The 22393-nt window shown below is 36.9% G+C and overlaps 1 long non-coding RNA gene across 1 annotated transcript; it reads right to left on the bottom strand.

The window, feature by feature from the left end:
* Positions 1-854: 854 nt before the first annotated feature.
* LOC145129285 (uncharacterized) lies at positions 855-1822 on the bottom strand. Its single transcript, XR_013717437.1, has 2 exons — positions 1354-1822; positions 855-1192 (listed from the first exon to the last, which is right to left on the bottom strand). It is a non-coding gene; the product is annotated as an uncharacterized LOC145129285 (long non-coding RNA).
* Between the last annotated feature and the right edge of the window lie 20571 nt (positions 1823-22393).

Below are 22393 nucleotides of genomic sequence, written 5' to 3'. Positions count from 1 at the left end.
AATCGCTAAAACTGCTTCTATCCGTTGAAGGACTTCTACACCTCAAATGGAAATTCCAAAAGCATTTTTGGACTCAGACTATAGCCTAATATTTAATTTCATACTTGAAATATTTTTTATAAAAAATATTTATAAAAATTGAAAAATCAGACGTTTTCAGATTTATTAATCGCGAAACATTAAACTGTTGATTTCGAAATGATTCCTGTTATTGGTAATGTAGTCCGGAAATATATATATATATATATATATATATATATATATATATATATATATATATATATGTGCGATACATGTTTTATAGTCAAATATAAATCGTATTTACTAGAGTTTTTGTAAAATATACAATATGTGACAATCATATAAACACAATGCATATATATATATATATATATATATATATATATATATATATATGACATGTAACATTTCTAAATACAAATCAATATTATATTTGATAAATTGGGATATGTATAAATCTTCAATTATTTATATATCTCATAAATATAAATTGTATATGTGTCAATTTTTAATTCGACAAACCAAGGTTTAACAAATTAATAAATTTTATATTTCTAACATATGGATTTTAATATATATATATATATATATATATATATATATATATATATTACACAAATTTATGTAACAAACTCATAACAAACGAAAATAGATTACATTTATCAAGAAAATTGTTTGTAAAAAAATCTTAAATATACATGTGTATACAAGAGGAAAAAAACCAATAATACATATCAAATCAAACAAATTCAATAAACATAATACATGAAGAAATTCATTATTTGCCAATTTCACACAAAAATACATTTCATTTTATCTCTACACAAAATATCTTAAATTGTAAAACAAAAAATCATTTATTTTATCAGCTCAAATATTGAATTACAAATCTTATACAATTTCAAAATCTTCCCAAGATCATACATATACCTTCCATATCTTGATTTAAAATCAAGATCATGTGCATAAAATCATTTTATACATAACCTACACACACTCTATCTATCATGTACATAACCCAAATTCAAAATAAAAGACTTCACAGAAGCTAGACACACTCAAAGATTTCACAGATACAATACATATAAAACCATATAAGATTATAACAACTGACTTCAAAATGATAACAACTGTCTCTGATCATTCTTCATCTCGTTTCCTTCTTCTTCACCTTATTGAAAAAAAAAAAAAAAAAAACAGATTTCTTCCTTCTTCATTTCTTGTGAATCAACAAACCCAAATTCCATTCATTTTCATTGATTTCCCAACAAACCCAAACACCCCAATGAATCCTATCAAACAAACAAACAAAATCCCAAAAGAAATTTTTACCTGTGGTTGATTCGGAACTGCCAAAACAAGGATACATCGTGATCTTCGAGCAAACACCACCGAGGTCCTCACCTGCGACGAATGGCTGCCATCGGACCCCCTTTCCCCTCGTTTTCTTCCTTCTCTGCTGTTCCCATCGACCACAAAGCCCCGGAGGTTTCGCCTTGCTGCTACCGCTGCTTGCAACGTCCGGACCTCATACCTCGCATCCGGAAGAGACGAGGAAGACTTCGCTGCTTCTTCACGCCCTCCGTCTCTTCGAACCTCATCCACCCTCGGACCTCGCCACTGGAGATGCCTCTCCCTTCGATCTTACTGCTGTTTCCGTGCGTCCTCCTTCCTTTCTCAATCGAAAACCTCGCCCCTCGCAAGCTTTCGTTCGTACTTCCTTCGTGATTCTCCCCGATCGATTGAGCCTCCATCTCCCGTCTTCGTTCACTGCCTTGGTGTTCGAATCGTATCCCTATTCTCTTTATCCCGATCAAAACAAAAGAAAGGGGACTTAAAACCCCTAATTTCATTTTAGATTGTGAAAGGACCAAACTACCCCCCTCTATTAAACCTTTATTCAAAATCAGTCCTAATCCCCAAATAATAATCCCATTTATTGAAAAACAACCCATATTTTGATAATTATCAGCCAAAACAGTCCCATTTATTCAAGAAGTTACATACCAGCCCCTATACTTTGTTCAAATTACAAAATCAGTCACTCCTTGAATTATTTTAACCAAATCATTGAATTATTTTAACCAAATCAGTCTTATTTTGGTTAATTAAATAACCAAACAACCCCCCAATAGTTTATATTTGTTACGAAACGGTCCCGAGAGTATTTCAAAATACAAGAATGGTGGATTTGCGGTTTCTCACGTCAAGTTTCTCAAAAGAAACCGAATTCGAACAAATAGAACTCACGCTTCAAGGGTGAGTGCTTATGGCCCCTTTCTAATACTTTAATTATTTCAGGGGGAATACATGTGTCTATATATTTTGTTTATACAAATATATTATCCTTTATGCGAAAATAAAATAAATCTAGTTTATAAAAATGTTATTTAAAATTTTAACATATTGTTACAAATAACTAGTATAAACTTTTCGTATATTATGGAATTTTCATCCTGAAATAACTAGTCCACACGACAAATGTTATATGATACAAAAATATATGATTTTTATGTGACATTGTATATTATGACAAACACGTTATAACACTTTGTATAATTTCAAGGATTCAAGCTATTAATATTCATGTATGTTTATATGTTTAAATGCATAAAGTTTATACATGCACATCAGTTCATTCCTTTGAAACATACATCTTTATAAAATCAAGTACATTACACTTTTACATACATACCAAGCATACTCGGCTTTTATAAACTTTGTACAATTAAATTCATTATGCCTAGTGACTTAATCACAATTAAGTTAAGGTTGAGAGTTATTCACAAACTTTTTAGTTAAGGGATTTTTAGTGAGACGTTATTCATTAGTTGAGTCTAAACACTTAGCATACCCACACTACGATAACCGTTAATCTTCGGAGCGAGATACATATGTATAGATCTATACGGGGTTGACATCCCCACCCGCGGTTACTAGCTACAACCTCGACCGATCAATCGAAGCGGGTGATAGGTGTCTACAATTGTTGCTACAACGTCAAACAAAGCGTTGTAGGGGGTACACTCAGTCACATAGCTCAGTTATAGGACTCACTATAAACATTAACTAGAATATATATATATATATATATATATATATATATATATATATATATATATATATATGTATATATATATATATATATATATATATATATATCACTACAACCATGGGCTTGGTTGCTTCAAAACTATTTTAAGTATGAAATTACTTATGTAACAGTAGAGTTTGGTTTTCAAGGATATTCAAAGATTCTTTACAAACACGGTTTTTAAGTATATTTACTTATACAAAGATACATTTTGACTTTTAAAGACTCTTTGCAAACACAGTTTTAACTATTGTAATACCTACAAGGATAATACTTTTTGGACTTTTTAAAAGTATTACTGTTTTTAACAGAAAACCTGTAACACTCACCAACCTTATGTTGACCATCAAAACTACATGTATTCTCAAGAAATCACTAAACAGCTATTCAAGATGGATTGGATTACAAGTGACCTTGTTTACTTATTGTTGTATTATATGCCTATTTGTTAAGGCAATTCATGTATTATTATTATTGTAAAAACCTTGTATTCAAATATCAAGATGGAACACGAATGCCAAATTGTTTATTGTTGTACTTGGACGGGGGTGTGTGTAACAGCCCAAATTTTTTTTACAGAAAACTTTTCATTTATTTAATTGAAAATACCAACCACAAATGTTTCTAAAATCCAATTACATAACCACGGTGTTTTAAAAATCAGAGTATCAAAAACTAAATGCGAAAATACTGGAGAATGCATGTCACGCCATCAAGTCGGGCCCTTGCCCTTAGAGTTAGAAGTACCTAAAACATCCAACAAAACTGTAAGCACACGCTTAGTGAATTTCCCAAAACACATAATCACATATTGCCATCCACACATACATATAAGTTTGCCATGTACTCGCTCAATGGTCTTCATTTGGAATGTCATAGGATACCCACATGATCTTATATCCCCGAGCCATGGGCTTTTCCTATGGTCTTGCCAAGTGTCATGGGACCCTCCATTGGTATTCACATAAGTCCACACATAAATCAAATATCAAACCAATACATACTCGATTACTAAACATTTCATATCAATTAATGGGCCGGCCTTGGTGCCTTCGACCCATGAGTGTAGTGAGAAGACTCACCTCGAATACTGAACAATAGTTGACTAAGTCCCGTCTCCGGATATCAGCTCTACTCCACCCCTAAACAGAAACAATTCCTTAATTACAACTCAAAATGCCCCCAAAACACCTTATAGGTCAAACTTGGTCAAAGACTAAAGTCAAAAGCCAAAGTCAACGGCCTAAGTTGACCCAACTCGCTGAGTTCTCCTTCAACTCGTCGAGTTTCTCCATTAACTGCACAGATCGGGAAAAATCCTATTAACTCGCCGATTTCTCTAATGAACTCGCCGAGTTGGCCAGGAATTCAACAACTTAATGTATTAAGCTGTTTCCATCGAATCTAGAAACTCTAAATCTTAGATCTCCTTCAAAATGAGGTCTAGAAAGGTAAAGTTTCCAACTTTACCCTTAGGAACCATCCATAATGAGTCAAGTCTGAACCCTAGACTTATTAGAGTGAGGCTTGACCCATTAAGCCCTTAATCTCTCAAAGCATATGTCACACCCCAAAACCGGAACGGCGGAAACGTTCGGGGGTGGAGGACGTCATGTTTAGTATCATAAGATACGCATTATAGTAAGCAAGTAATGAACAACCATTTCATTAGAAAGAAAGTGTTTACAATGTGTGTGTTCACAAAACATAGAATTCATAAGCAAATAACAAAACAAGACTTGGAGCTATTATGCTCCATCTTCTGAATTCCCAGCGTGAGTACCTGTCTACTAGTCTCCTGAGAATACAAGTTATTTGAGAGAGATGATCAGCAATTAAGCTGGTGAGTTCATAAGATTTTAGTGATGTAAGTAAGTTGTAAAATGTTGTTGTAAAATGTAGTTGAAAATGTAGTAAGTTGTAAGTTATGTTTAGAAAAGTTCGCCTGTTCCCCTAGAAAATCCTATATTTCCTACTTTAACGAAAGATAAGTAAAAATGACTCTACAATCCCTTCTATGAGTACTAAATGGATACAAGTTATATAAGACTCAGAGTAAACAAACAATCGATTGTGCGCATCTTCCCTAAGCCCACAACCAAACAAAGAACAGGAAGTAAGGCGGATAGCACACATCCCATTGTTTGTTGGATCATTGTTGTATATAACCCTGGCGTATTCACTTGTTACTCATGGAGTTAATTGTAATAGTTCCTTTATATTTAATGAAAAGATTCTTTAAGAAAACCCTTATTTCTTATAATAAAATGGTGACCACAGTGATTACTTCTATAATCACTTAGTTTATACTGGCCATATATGATCTAATATCGAATAGATAGTTAATTGGGTGAATCTGCCCTAAGCCCACAACCAAACAAGGAACAAGAAGTAAGGCGGAAAGCACACATCCAACTACCTGTTGGGTATTAATGATATATAACCATGATGTATAAACTAAGGTATTATAGATTTAATCACCTAAAGTCCTTTAAGTTTATATTGGTTTAATAAAATGGATTAAACCCTTTACTGGGAAGTTTCTAGTTTTGTATACCAAAAGTTCTGATTTGGAAAGTATGTTTTGTACTAGAAAACTGTGCATTGACTTTGTGTCCTATGACTTGACCCATACCTGGTACCCTTATGATGACTTAATGTATACTAAACATATATATATATATATATATATATATATATATATATATATATATATATATATATCTAAAATCGAATAGATAATAGATTGGGTGAATCCGTTCCAAGCCCACAACCAAACAAGGAACAGGAAATGAAGCGGAGAGCACACATCCTATTATCTGTCGGATCATATTATATATATATATATATATATATATATATATATATATATATATATATATATATATATATATATATATATATATATATATATCCTTTGATGTATACATTAAGGAATCATAAGGTTAGCATTATGGTTCCTTTCTACTGAATGTACTAGACCCGGCTGTTATGTTTGTAGTTTGTAAAATGTAAGTTTTCCCTAGTTTATAACTATCTTAACTCGAAAATAGTTTGCATTTGACTTTCAAGTGGTACTGTCACTTTATGAAAGCAATGGGAATTGTAAGTACGCAGTTGTCATTTAAAATGACATACGGATGTACTGATGACCTTAAAACATGTTTGTTTTATACTGGTCACAATGTGAAGGCTAGTACCCCTACTATACGCTCTCCCTGTCTAGAGATTAAGGGAACCAAACGCAACCTCTGCAATCAATTGCAAGCCGTGTAATTCACATTAAAGTTATATGATCATGTATACCCAATATAACTATCACCTTTTGTTTAGAACAATGAGTTCGTGATTCATTGGTATAATTAGATCCTGTAGTAGTTCCATGCTATAGCAACTTAATATGTTTGTTCTGTTTCTCATATAGTATGTTCGTTCTGTTTTCGTGTATTGTATCTAGTATGAACTTAATCTCTAAACTATACCCATTATAGTTTACTAATGTTTTACTTGAACTGTTATTGAAAAGACTCATTTATCTACTAAGTTATACTTGTACTTTAAAAACGGAGTTTTGTTAAACCATGAAGTAACATAACTTTAAAAGAGTTTTTCAAATATTTTGATCACTTATAAAAGACATAAGAAATCTTTTGAAAGATGTTTATAACAAACAATTACACAATTATCTTTGTGTTCAACTTGTATTTCCCCCCTTAAAAGCATTTAAAACAGTTAAAAGATTCATTACGGGGTATGAACTCACCTGATGTGGGTGATTCAATGAATATGCGTGTAAGGATGAGAAGTTCCACGAATGAAGTCCCAAGACACAACAAGTCCTAAATAACATATATTGACATATATTGGCATGAATATAGTGTTTATAAGCAACTATATGAAAGGAAACACCTTCCGGGACTAGGAAAACTTGGAATGAAGTGTTGAATCACATGTGATTCAACTAAGGGATGTTTAAGGTCAAGAAATGGTGTTTACGGCCATGGGTTTACGGCCAAGGGAGTTTACAGCCGTAAACTCATGGTCAAACATGCATAAGAGGGTGTTTGAAGGCTAGGGAAACTTGAGGGATCATTGCACTACACAAGGATGATCAAAACCAATGATTTGGAGGGTGTTGATGAGTTTAAGGCCAAGCAAGGAGTTTACGGCTGTAAACTCATGATCATTATGCAAATGAGAGTGGTTTAAGGTCCTATTTTCATCCATTAAGGGTTCAAGGTCACAAGCTTTTGCATCTAGGAGGGTTTATGGCCAAAATGGCACCCTTAAAGGGGTTTACGGCCATGGGAGATGGCTTGGCCGTAAAATCCTTTTGTTCTTGTGTTTTTGATGTTTTCAAGGCTCTAAGAATGAGTCCTAACTAGATATCAAGTGTAGGGAAGAGTACTTACGATGTAGAGGCTTGAAATGGTTGATTTTCGCCAAGAACACTAGTGTGTGTTCTTGGTGTTCTTCGTGAAACTTGAAGATCTAAGAAAAGTTGATTTCCATGGATGAAATCAAAGAGTGCAACTAGATTAAGAGATGTATCAACTAATCAAGAAAGAACACTTACGACTTTTGAAGATCTAGGATGAAAAGTTGGATGATACTTGAGAGGATTTGAAGAAAATCGGCCAAGGAAAGAAAGAATGGGAAAAATGGCTAAGTTATATATATATATATATATATATATATAGAGGTGAGTTTACGGCCCCCTTGAGTTTACGGCCGTAAACTCTTGGTAACTTGGCCGTAAACTCCTCTTGATCGAGTTTAAGGCTTGCATGCTATACTGTGGTTCTAGCAGGTACTTCCTAACACTCATTCCTTAAGTGTATTAGGCTTAAAACTCCTTAGAATGACCTTTAACCAGGCTAGAACTCATTACCAATGAGTCTGACACTATGATGAGTTGACTGACTGAGCTTTAAAAGCAAAAAAATTTCGGGTTGCCACATCATCCCCCTGTTAGATGGAATTTCGTCCCGAAATTAACTTTCTTAGTAGTACTATTGGGGTCGCGCTCCTATGATTGGCAGAATACCCACTCGTAGACCTGGCACTTTGCCATACTGTTCATGATAGGATTCATACTCGGTCCATCTATCATTACCTCGTGTATACAAGTCGTATATAATTAGGATTAGTAAGACGGTCGGATGTGCGACTCTGCCCCAGGTCCACAACCAAACAAGGAACAGGAGATAGGGCGGAAACACACATACTAAATCTGCGTAATCAAAATTTTATACAACCCTCGCGTATACACTAAATAGTGATAGGTGGGCTGTATTCGTCCTTAGCCTCTGTGCTTGAACTTGGTCTGCTGGACGAGCGGTATTTCGTGGCGGTCTGCAGACACTCGACGATAAGGTCTCAGAGGACAAAGTACTCTTCGCATGAGTACTTCGGGGTTTTTAGAATACGAAAGATAAAACTGAGGTTTATGTCAGACCGTCGATATGCATGATGAAAGTGTCGAGAACTTGACGATCGAGGCGATAGAAACATATGAACTTAGTATGGTGAGGACCACGACAATTCATGACGAATGATAGCAACGGACTCTTTACTGAACAAGGTTTTGGCCAATTTGAAAGAAACGTTTGTTATACGATGATGTGCTCCTAGTGTGTTCGACAATGTACTTCTAGCGTGCTCGGCAATGTACTTCTAGTGTGTTCGACAATGTACTCCTAGTATGTTTGACAATGTACTCCTAGTATGTTCGACAATGTACTCCTAGTATGTTCCACAATGTACTCTTTGTAATTGATCCAGGGCTTTCTGTTTTCCCTTTGATGTTAACACACCTACGTATCGTACCGCTATGTGCGCATACATACAAATGAAAGTGCGTTGATAACTGGTGATGATACTTTATATCATGATCCTCCTCGGTACCACTACGATCGCCTGTTATATACAATTTATGAATATTTAAGATGAATAAGACAGTCGACTGAGTAACTCTGCCTCAAATCGACAACCAAACAAGGAACAGGAATTAAGGCGGAATCACTCACTCTAAGTCTGCAATATCTTAGTTATGCACAACCCTGATGTATATGCTAAGCCATCATAGCTTCTCTAAACGGATCTTTTAGTTCTCTTGAATATTGTGATCTATTTCAATATGTGAGTTATTATAATTACTTTTTAAGTGTTTTCCCCCAAGCTTTAATCTTATATAAATATAAATTAATTTTTAAAGTAACTATTATTTCGAAAACGTACCGCTGCTCGTCGACGACTCCGGGGTAGATTCTCCTGCGGTGATCATCAGAATGCGTCCATCCGCTCCTGAGTTCTTTGTTATTGGGCAGTCCCTCTGATTGTGTCCAGACTCACCACAGCCATAACAGGCTTGGTTTTCTTCAGCTCCGGGGACTTGGGAGATCGGTTGAGCCGGTGCCCTGCAGAAACGGACTGTGTGTCCCTTTCTGTGGCAGTTCAGACACTACATTTCCCGGCATACTCCAGTGTGGTGATAGTTGCACTTACCACACTTTGGGAGGGTTCCAACATATCGACTGGCAGGTGCTGGAGCAGCAGGCGTTGTAGCGGCGTACATAGTACTCGCTTGTTTCTCTTGTGGGGTGTCCTATGTTGTTCGCTTCTTCTTCCTCTTGTTCCCCGACTTCCGATTATAGTCCTTTCCCTTTGATGGCTCGGGAACGAGGACTTCCACACCATGGCGGACTCCATGGTCGATGAGTCGCTGGGCCAGGCGTTTGGCGCTATCGAATGTGGCTGGGTTAGAAGACAACACATTTCCTTGGGTCGGAGCAGTCAGACCCCAAATGTATCGTTCTATCTTCGTGCTCTCTGGGGTAACCATCCCTGGGCATAGTGCTGCCAGGTCGCTGAAGTGTAGGTCACTATGTCTGAGCCGACCATAGTGAGCTCCCATAGATCTTGTTCCATCTTTTGAACTTCGCCCCTTGGGCAGTACTCTTCCAGCATTAACTCTTTTAGGTTTTCCTAACCTAATGAGTTAGCCACTGATAGGGTCAGTGACTTAACATGGCTGTTCCACCATGTTAGGGCTTTGTTGGAGAAAGTGCAGGCAGCAAACTTCACTTTGCTCCCTTCTGGGCACGAACAGATTTCGAAGACCGAATCTGTTTTCTCGAACCATCGCATCAGAGCGATGACTCTACCATTCCCATTAAAGGAAAGGGGTTTGCAGTTGGTGAAGTCCTTGTAGGAGCACTCTCTCGAACGCACAGGGACCTCACCTTGGGTAGAATGATCAGGTGTCCCACCTCCACTGGAACTGGTAGGATGATATTGAGCCATGGCTGTTGCCACAGCCGCAGCTACTGCAGCATTTAGAGCTGCCATATCGATTTGTGGAGGAGGTGTCTGAGTTATCGGAATAGTGCACCTGTTTGGTCTGCGAGGAGGCATCTTTGCTAAAAGAATACAAAGATGAGATGGAATAAGTATAAATCAATGGACACAAGCCGAAAGATGAAAAGACAAGGTTATCCTAGTTCTGGGTGTATCGGGTCCTGACTTCCACAGGGTTCTAGAAACAATTCATAAAAGAGTCTATACCTAATAAACTCTATGAATTTGAAATGGCTATCCTCGAATGAATATCTGTTGCCTGAATAATTGTTACCAGCTGCATGTATGAAAATAATCCTAACACATAATGTGAGCAGTGTTTCCACTAACTCATTTAGTTAACCAAGATTATTATTTATTAGTGTGACTCATTAGACGTTCTGGTTACTTCGGTTGATCTCTCCTTCAAAACTTCTCTTGACTGCTTATGAGGAAGTGGTTACATCTATCTGGGTTGTCGTGCGAGAATGGAAGTGTCTAAAGAATCTTATGAGATTTAGGGTAACTTTATGGGGTGATCCTTATAGAGTCCTTCTATAATTGTACAATGTATACAAGTTGTATATAATTCAAGATTAAATAGACCTTCGAATAAGTGATCCTACTCCAAAACCACAACCAAACAAGGAACAGGTAGTGAATCGTAGATCACAAATTCTAAGTCTATAAAATCTCAATTATATATAACCTTGGGAGTATACATTGCAAGATTATAGACCTATCCGTAAGGGTCTTTTAAGTTATCACATAAGTTATTTACATGGCCTAAAATACTCCTATGGTACTTTAATGTAATGTACTTGATCTAGAATTCTCTTGACTGGTGTTTAGGTAAGTTTAAGACTGTTGCAACACCACATCACTCCCAAACACATGTCGGTCACATCTCGAATGAATATAGTTGATCAGGTTATATTGATCCTAGCTATGATTACATAACTGTTCAGGTTTGACGATAGTGCTCAACCTTTAAATACTTTAGTTCTGTTCATCTCGTGATACTTGGTCTAGTATGTACATGTATAAGCAAGTAGGTATATTTTTATAACTTATCATTATACTCTTAAAATATATCATTATCCAGAGCACCTAAGCCCCATTGTATTTATAGTTGTATATCTTTTATCGGTTGATATACTTACTTCACTATAAACAATGCTCTGATACCAATCTGTCACACCCCAAAACCGGAACGGCGGAAACGTTCGGGGGTGGAGGACGTCATGTTTAGTATCATAAGATACGCATTATAGTAAGCAAGTAATGAACAACCATTTCATTAGAAAGAAAGTGTTTACAATGTGTGTGTTCACAAAACATAGAATTCATAAGCAAATAACAAAACAAGACTTGGAGCTATTATGCTCCATCTTCTGAATTCCCAGCGTGAGTACCTGTCTACTAGTCTCCTGAGAATACAAGTTATTTGAGAGAGATGATCAGCAATTAAGCTGGTGAGTTCATAAGATTTTAGTGATGTAAGTAAGTTGTAAAATGTTGTTGTAAAATGTAGTTGAAAATGTAGTAAGTTGTAAGTTATGTTTAGAAAAGTTCGCCTGTTCCCCTAGAAAATCCTATATTTCCTACTTTAACGAAAGATAAGTAAAAATGACTCTACAATCCCTTCTATGAGTACTAAATGGATACAAGTTATATAAGACTCAGAGTAAACAAACAATCGATTGTGCGCATCTTCCCTAAGCCCACAACCAAACAAAGAACAGGAAGTAAGGCGGATAGCACACATCCCATTGTTTGTTGGATCATTGTTGTATATAACCCTGGCGTATTCACTTGTTACTCATGGAGTTAATTGTAATAGTTCCTTTATATTTAATGAAAAGATTCTTTAAGAAAACCCTTATTTCTTATAATAAAATGGTGACCACAGTGATTACTTCTATAATCACTTAGTTTATACTGGCCATATATGATCTAATATCGAATAGATAGTTAATTGGGTGAATCTGCCCTAAGCCCACAACCAAACAAGGAACAAGAAGTAAGGCGGAAAGCACACATCCAACTACCTGTTGGGTATTAATGATATATAACCATGATGTATAAACTAAGGTATTATAGATTTAATCACCTAAAGTCCTTTAAGTTTATATTGGTTTAATAAAATGGATTAAACCCTTTACTGGGAAGTTTCTAGTTTTGTATACCAAAAGTTCTGATTTGGAAAGTATGTTTTGTACTAGAAAACTGTGCATTGACTTTGTGTCCTATGACTTGACCCATACCTGGTACCCTTATGATGACTTAATGTATACTAAACATATATATATATATATATATATATATATATATATATATATATATCTAAAATCGAATAGATAATAGATTGGGTGAATCCGTTCCAAGCCCACAACCAAACAAGGAACAGGAAATGAAGCGGAGAGCACACATCCTATTATCTGTCGGATCATATTATATATATATATATATATATATATATATATATATATATATATATATATATATATATATATATATATATATATATCCTTTGATGTATACATTAAGGAATCATAAGGTTAGCATTATGGTTCCTTTCTACTGAATGTACTAGACCCGGCTGTTATGTTTGTAGTTTGTAAAATGTAAGTTTTCCCTAGTTTATAACTATCTTAACTCGAAAATAGTTTGCATTTGACTTTCAAGTGGTACTGTCACTTTATGAAAGCAATGGGAATTGTAAGTACGCAGTTGTCATTTAAAATGACATACGGATGTACTGATGACCTTAAAACATGTTTGTTTTATACTGGTCACAATGTGAATGCTAGTACCCCTACTATACGCTCTCCCTGTCTAGAGATTAAGGGAACAAAACACGACCTCTGCAATCAATTGCAAGCCGTGTAATTCACATTAAAGTTATATGATCATGTATACCCAATATAACTATCACCTTTTGTTTAGAACAATGAGTTAGTGATTCATTGGTATAATTAGATCCTGTAGTAGTTCCATGCTATAGCAACTTAATATGTTTGTTCTGTTTCTCATATAGTATGTTCGTTCTGTTATCGTGTATTGTATCTAGTATGAACTTAATCTCTAAACTATACCCATTATAGTTTACTAATGTTTTACTGGAACTGTTATTGAAAAGACTCATTTATCTACTAAGTTATGCTTGTACTTTAAAAACGGAGTTTTGTTAAACCATGAAGTAACATAACTTTAAAAGAGTTTTTCAAATGTTTTGATCACTTATAAAAGACATAAGAAATCTTTTGAAAGATGTTTATAACAAACAATTACACAATTATCTTTGTGTTCAACTTGTATTCCCCCCCTTAAAAGCATTTAAAACAGTTAAAAGATTCATTACGGGGTATGAACTCACCTGATGTGGGTGATTCAACGAATATGCGTGTAAGGATGAGAAGTTCCACGAATGAAGTCCCGAGACACAACAAGTCCTAAATGACATATATTGACATATATTGGCATGAATATAGTGTTGAATGAAGTTGGAATGAATATATTGACATATATTTCCGGGACTAGGAAAACTTGGAATGAAGTGTTGAATCACATGTGATTCAACTAAGGGATTGTTAAGGTCAAGAAATGGTGTTTACGGCCATGGGTTTATGGCCAAGGGAGTTTACAGCCGTAAACTCATGGTCAAACATGCATAAGAGGGTGTTTGAAGGCTAGGGAAACTTGAGGGATCATTGCACTATACAAGGATGATCAAAACCAATGATTTGGAGGGTGTTGATGAGTTTACGGCCAAGCAAGGAATTTACGGCCGTAAACTCATGATCATTATGCAAATGAGAGTGGTTTAAGGTCTTATTTTCATCCATTAAGGGTTCAAGGTCACAAGCTTTGCATCTAGGAGGGTTTATGGCCAAAATGGCACCCTTAAAGGGTCATGTCTAACATAATAACCCCTAGAACTTAAGGTCTTATTTTCATCCATTAAGGGACCTAGGACTTAGAAAATCTTGCAACGTTAAGCCAAATGAGGCCATGAAAGGGTCATGTCTAACATAATAACCCCTAGAACCCTCAACTACTTGGACAACCCAACCATAAGCCCAAAATCAAGATAAAACTCCACACAAAGAGATCTAGATGAAAACAAAGCAAGGTATCGACTTTATATGTCACACCCCCGAACCAGACGGCGGAAACGTCCGGGGGCTTGGGTGACTTCTTTCTTGTAATATCATCACAGAGTATATAATTGAAACATAACATCATCATCATCACACATGTAATATTACAACTGTCATTGGTTTAAATCAAATATCGTACTTCAATATTACATGCCAAAATATTCAAAGTATGATGAAACAAAACGTAACAATAATATCTATGTATTCTTTTTGCCAACCTGCTCAACGATTTCCTGAGAATATAAGTTAATTTAAAAAGGTCAACATAAAAATGTTGGTGAGTTCATAAGCATGTTTAAGAAATTGTTTTGTATTGATTTGTAAGCACCAGAAAATCCTATATTTTCTTAAAAACAGTTTGAAATATTTGAAATGTTTGTGTCTGATCTTGTATTAATGCATGTGTGTTAATGTTTGTGAGAGTATAAAGAGAATGACCCCAGACAACCCAATGTTGTCTGCGTAAGAGAATGTTGGAATCTCAACACCCAAAGTTGAGTAACAGCGCGTGAAGGTTACCGTGTTATCCACAAAAGAAAAGAAAAGATGGTTTCCCATAAATTTTATAACGTTAATTCCTTTAAGTGAGTCGTTATAACCATACTAGATAATGACAATTTCCCCTATCTTGACGTTTTTCGGACACCGACGGAATAAGGTATGGTTTTTGTCACCCTAGACTGGCCTAGTCTAACTGTAACGAACAGCTCAGGTGTGGGGTGTCACCCCCATATAGATCTATACACAACTCCCGCTCTTCCTCCAGGAGACTCTGGTTATAACTACAGGCTACGATTGTACACTCAATAGGTGTCAATCGACACATCTCACTAGATCCTTAATCGAATTTACGCAGAAAAAAAACATATAAGGTATATTAGAGGCCTAATAAAGATATGAGTGGACAACTAAGGCCCACTAACCATGTAAATTATTTCCAGACTCAAAAGGAATGAGAATACATATCCCGGTCCAATATACATGTAAAAGGACAACTAAGGCCCATTAAACATGTATATTATTTCCAGGACCAATAAGGACGTGAATACCGAAATTGATCCTTGGTTTGTTACGTTGGTTGTTTAAGTTATGTTGTTTACCAAAATGACATAAAAAGTCCACCTTTTTGTAAAATATCATCTTTTGTCCTAAAAACCGAAAATTTACAATTATGGCACATTTTTGGTAAAAATGACATTTTAGGTCCTTTAAGGCCAAAGTTTACGTTTAAGGCTAGTTTTAAGTAGAAATAAAACCCACTTTTGTCAAAAATATTATTTTTGGCTTGGTTTTATGAAAATGTGCATTTTTGGCCCATTTATAAATATATTCATCGTTTTGGCCCAAATTTTAATAAATTCACCTTTTTTGTTCCTCTTATCAAAAATTTACATTTTTGGCACAACTTTGTTGAAAATGACATTTAAGCCCACAAAAGTCCAAAATTTTACCATTTTGGCCCAAAAGGAGGCCCATTTGTGAAAATTTACACCTTTAGCCCTTTTTAAAATCATAAATACCATAAAGATTCATATTTATCAAAATAAATCCTTTTGGGCCCCTTTTAAGACCGTGAGTTACATATAAGTACCTCATTTTTGGTTATTTTGACATTATGGCCCTATTATGCAAATTTTCTTAGTTTTTAACACTTTGAAATGTTTTAAGCCTTTTCTTTGCATAATAAGTTGAAATAAGTGTTATGTTCTACAAATATCATCACATTTTAGTAGATCTTCATGTTCATGGAGTTTATAACACATAATCACACATATATCATGAAAAACACACAAAATCATGCATATACACATAGATCTACACAAAACAACTTGTATTCTCCCCCAAAACATAGTAAAAACCAAAAATAGGGGGTATGAACTCACATTGGTTTGATGATTTCGGTTTTCTGATGAAGAATGAGAAGGATCTCGGCCCTAATAAGCTTCTTGAGTGGAGATCTTGAAGATGTGGGTGGTTTTAGAGTCTTATATACGAAAATAAGGTTGTAAGAACAAAGATTTTGCTATAGACTTGAAACAAAACAATGGGGTTTCACCAAAACTTACCTAGTTTATGAATCTTTGAAAGAAAACTCCTTGGAGAACAAGCACCCACACGATTTTTAAAGCAAGGAAGTGATGGAGTTCTTAAGAGTTTTTGAGAGAATTTGGTGTTTGATTTGGGAGTGAAGTGAGGATGGTGGTGGGGGCTCTTAGGCCGAGAGTTAAGAAGAAGAGAGAAGAGTGATTTGAAAGGAGGTCATTACATGGAGGATTTAGGATCTAGCCTAGATACATGCAATACAATTAGCATAGATAACCTCTAGGTATTATTGTGGTGTCAAGTTTCCAAGTTAATCACATTTTATCTTCTTTTTTTTATATGTGTGGGCCGAGAATTGAGAGATGATGAAAGAAATTTTGATTGTTGGGCTAAAATTGAGCAATACCGAAAGTATAAGGTCTCATAAGGTAGTTTTCGGCCCATTGGGCCTATCTTATGGGTTTACGGCCCAAAATGATGAAGGAAAGGGGTTTACGGCCCAATGAAGCCCAAGAAGTTAGTTTACGACTCAATAGGGCTTATGAAACCATTTACGGCCCATTAAAGCCCATGATGACAAAGTGAGACATTTTAGGCCCAATAAGGCCCATGAGAAGTCTTATGGCCCAAAATGCTATTATTTAATGAATATGGGTCCAATTGAAGACTCTTAGCTTAAAGAATCAAGTTGAGGTTTTATTGGTCCATTAGGCCCAATAAATGATTCCTGGACCATTAAAATGTTTGAATCGGGTTATTAGGGTTTCAAATGGTTGATTTTGATTGAGCATAGCACTTGACATTAGCTTAGATTCTAAGTTATACAAGAGTTGATTTCATGAATACATAATTTCCTAGCCAAAAATGCTAGCTGTGACATCATCCCCCCGTTAGAGGGAATTTTGTCCCGAAATTCTTTTGAAAGATAGGGCTATGAACGAGAGAATAGGTGAGGGTACTTTAGCTTCATATGGTCTTCGCGTTCCCATATGAATTCCGGTCTATGCTTAGCGTTCCATCGAACCTTCACAATCGGTATGCGACTCTGTTTTGTACGTTTCGCTTCCCCGTCCATTATCCCTACCGGCTCTTCGACGAACAGGGGATTCTCGTTTATCTCGATCTCGTCCAAGGAAATGGTGAGGGTTTTATCTGATAGGCACCCTTTTTCAATTTTGATACGTTGAATGATGGGTGTACGTTGTTAAGTTCTGAGGGTAGTAGTAGTTTGTAGGACACCAGACCGATTTCAGAAAAGAACCTCGAACGGCCCGATGTATCGTGGGTTTAGCTTGCCCCGCTCTCGAACTTGGATCTTCCTTTTCTAAGGAGAGTCCTTCTGTCATACCCCCAAACCAGAATGGCGGAAACATTCGGGGGCGGATGACTTCACGTAGTATCATAACAGTTGAATATTTGTAAAGAAAGTAAACCCAACCATCATAAATATAATAAAAAGTTACATTGTTGCATGTAATACATGTTTCAAAAGAATATTACAAATATGATGATTTAAAATGTTTTGATAACTGACGCCTTAGCGTTCCTTCTCCAAAAGCTGATGTTTACCTGTATTACTGATTCCCTGAGAAATACAAGTAGTTTTGAAAGAGTATCAACAATTAAGTTGGTGAGTCCATAAGCGTTTTTGTACTAAAATTTGTATGTCTTTCGGTAAAAATAACTGATCGTGTTTTCCAGAAAATCCAATATTCTCTATGTATGTGTGATAGTTTGAAAAAGTTCCAAAGGCTGGAATGCAATAGTATCTTTCATACTAAAATGGTGAAAGTGGATTTATACAAATATAATGTAATTACTGAATGCATTTAAGCGTCACGTAAAGCAAAATATTTCGATACTCTATGTGAGTTTTATAACCATGATATTGACCCAGACTGCCTGTAACAACGTTCTTCAGGCGTTGCAGTGTTATGACGTTTTTCACCCCAGACCTGCCGGTCTAACTGTAGCTAACAGTTTAGCTGCGGGATTGTCAATCCCATATAGATTTATACACAAGTATCACGCTCTCCCTACAAGAGATTATGGTTTATAATACAGGACTTGAAATGCGTACTTGAGAGTACGGTGAAGCCGGATGTCTCACAAAACTTAGTATCAATAGATTTACGGAATGAAAAGTCCATGTTTCTTGTAAACGAACGTGTTTCCTTTTTACAGTGTTTACGTAAAGATGTCATGAATAACTCGTAAACTATACCCACTATAGTTTTTTGAAAGTGTGTTCTATTTGGTGATAAAAACTCGATGTAATACCAATTTTGCATGTAAAGTGTAATGTTCGTATTAATGTTGTTTAACATTTATAAACAAAATGTTGGTAAAGTATTTGAAACCATATATAACGATGCATAAGTTTTTCTCGTGTTTCACTTGTATTTCCCCACCTAAAACATGAAAAAGACGTGAAAATGTAGGGGTATGAACTCACCTAGAAAGTGTGGTGATTTGAAGAAAACGATATTTTCTCTGGCAGCACCTCGACCGGGAAGTGGTATATTCCTCGGGAATCTCGGAGCTTCGGACCTTTGTCGGGACTCGGGTACGTAACGGGGGCGTCGGGATAGTTTCGGGAGGCTCGAGAGGGAGAGAATATGGGATAAAAGGTGTGAAATGGCAAAAGAAGCCGGAACTCTCGCATCCTATTTATAGGGGTGGAAGCTGGCCTCGTACGCTGGGCGTACTCCGAAGTACGCGGGGCGTACGTCAGTGATGACGTCACTGGTTGCTGGTCTTCGGATGGGACGGAAGTAGAGGGTATAGAGGCGACGTGGCCGATCCGAGGCCGTGCATTGGGTACGATGGGCGTACTTCGAAATACGCGGGGCGTAACCCTTCGGATAAGCTTCGAAGTGTGTGCCCAAATCTTTGAAAATCCGTAACTTTTGCATACAAGCTCCGTTTTCGACGTTCTTTATATCCACGCGTGGGTGAGAATATACTCTACAACTTTTGTTTAGACTCCGCCGGCTAGTTTTGAATTAAATTTTTAATATTATATTTTAAATAGGCCGGGACAGGATAAATCCGTTAAAAATTCATAACTTCTTCATTCGATGTCTGTTTTCGTCTGTCTTTTTACCGTTGTACTGCTATTGTCGAGATCTTCAATTCTCGTTTAGGTTGCGCCGGCTAAAAATCGCTCGATCTCTATTTCGAGTTTTTAGCTGTCTACTGCTATATCCGAAACTTAGAAAAATCATAACTTCCTCATACGAAGTCAGATTTGGGCGTTCTTTTTATACACGCTCACGGTTTAACATAATCTACGACTTTCGTTTAAATACCTAAGGCTAAAAAGCATTTTATTGAAATTTCGCTTTTTACGCTTAACGGTGTTTTACCGGTTGTGTCGCAGATTTTCGATTGGTCATAACTTCTTCGTTATAACTCGGATTTGAGTGTTCTTTATATTTCTGAAAACCTTGACACAATATCTAACATTTTATGTATCCCAATTGAGACTCTAGAACACTTTATTTTTGACGCTGTTTTTAATGATTCCAAAATAGATTATAACATTTGACTTTCGAACAATACATTGACTTGGAATACCGGGTTGTCACATCATCTCCCCATTAGAGGGAATTTCGTCCCGAAATTAATTCTATATTAAGTATTTAATGACTAGGGAAAAGATGCGGGTATTTTTGTTGCATTTGATCTTCGCGCTCCCAAGTGTATTCAGGTCCTCGCTTGGCATTCCAACGGACCTTCACAATGGGTATGCGACTTTGTTTAGTTCTTTTAATTTCCCGATACATGATTTCTAATGGCTCTTCTACGAAGTGGAGACTCTCCTTGATTTCAATTTCGTCCAGAGGGATGACGAGGGTCTCATCGGACAAGCACTTCTTTAGGTTCGACACGTGAAAGGTAGGGTGTACGTTATTGAGTTCCTGCGGTAATCGAAGTTTGTATGCCACCGGGCCGATCCTAGCAAGGATCTCGAAGGGTCCGATATACCTTGGGTTTCGTTTCCCACGCTTTCCGAAACATATTAATCCCTTCCAGGGTGAGACTTTCAGTAGCACTCGGCCCCCAACCTGGAATTCCAAGGGTTTCCGTCTTTTATCCGCATAACTCTTTTATCTGTCTCTTGAAGCCTTTAGTCGATTCCGGATTTGGACACTCTTCTCGGTAGTTTCCCTTATGATTTCCGGGCCAGTGAGAGTGTTGTCGGGTACTTGACCTCTAGCTAGTTGTGTGTCACCCACTTCAGCCCAGCACAGAGGTGATCTGCACTTACGACCGTAGAGGGCTTCGAATGGAGCAACCTTGATGCTAGTGTGATAATTATTGTTGTATGAGAACTCAACCAATGGTAAATGGGTATCCCAAGCTTTACTGAAATCGATCACACAAGCTCTTAGCATATCTTCCAAGGTTTGAATGGTTCTCTCACTCTGGCCGTCGGTTTGTGGGTGGTAGGCGGTACTCATGTCCAACATCGTTCCTAGAGATTTTTGTAGTGACTGCCAGAACCTTGAGGTGAATCTACTATCTCGGTCCGAGATAATGGATATTGGTACACCATGCAGTCGTACAATCTCCCTGATGTATGTTCTAGTTAGTTTCTCCAGCTTATCCGTTTCCTTTATTGGTAGGAAGTGTGTGGATTTGGTTAACCTGTCGACGATCACCCAGATGGTGTCAAGTCCACTTGCTGTCTTGGGTAACTTGGCTATGAAATCCATGGTTATCCGCTCCCACTTCCACTCGGGTATTTCCGGCTGTTGCAACAATCCCGAGGGCTTTTGGTACTCTACCTTGACTTTGGCGCAAGTCAGACATTTGCCTACATAGGTAGCAATTTCGGCTTTCATGTTTGGCCACCAATACAGTTTCTTGAGATCCAGATACATTTTGTCTGAACCGGGATGTACAGAGTATCGAGTCTTATGGGCTTCATTCATGACGACATCTCTGAATCCGCCAAACTTTGGCGTCCAGATCCGATTCATGAAGTAACGAACTCCGTCATCCTTGACTTCAAAATTCTTATCCATTCCTCTTAAGGCCTCCCCCGCCACATTTTCGGATTTCAAGGCTTCTATTTGAGCTTCCTTGATTTGTGTGGATAGGTGTGAATGGATCGTCATGGTTAAGGATTTCACTCGGCGGCCCGAGTATTCCTTTCGGCTAAGGGCATCAGCTTCTACATTAGCTTTTCCAGGATGATAACGAATTTCGCATTTGTAATCATTTAGTAGTTCTACCCATCGTCTTTGCCTCATGTTGAGTTCTTTTTGATTGAGGATGTGCTGGAGGAACTTATGGTCGGTGAAGATTGTACATTTCGTGTCGTAGAGATAGTGCCTCCAGATCTTTAGAGCGAAAACGACTGCTCCAAGTTCGAGATCGTGCGTGGTATAGTTGACCTCGTGCGTCTTGAGTTGTCTCGAGGCGTATGCGATGACCTTCCCTCGTTGCATTAGGACACATCCAAGTCCCTGGCTTGACGCATCACAGTAGACCACAAAGTCTTCTGTTCCTTCTGGCAAAGATAATATAGGTGCGCTGCATAGAGCTCGCTTCAGTGTTTGGAACGCAATGTCTTGTTTTTCTCCCCAACTGAAGGTTACACCTTTTTGAGTCAGGGTGGTAAGTGGCTTAGCAATCTTCGAGAAGTTTTGTATGAACCTCCGGTAATACCCGGCAAGGCCCAAGAATTGTCGGATTTCCGTTGGAGTCCTTGGAGTTAACCAGT

This window comes from Lactuca virosa, chromosome 8 (assembly GCF_052849685.1).
Source record: "Lactuca virosa cultivar CGN04683 chromosome 8, Lactuca_virosa_CGN04683_v6, whole genome shotgun sequence".
In the NCBI taxonomy this organism is placed as follows: Eukaryota; Viridiplantae; Streptophyta; class Magnoliopsida; order Asterales; family Asteraceae; genus Lactuca; species Lactuca virosa.
This window is presented reverse-complemented; position numbering and strand designations above follow the sequence as displayed.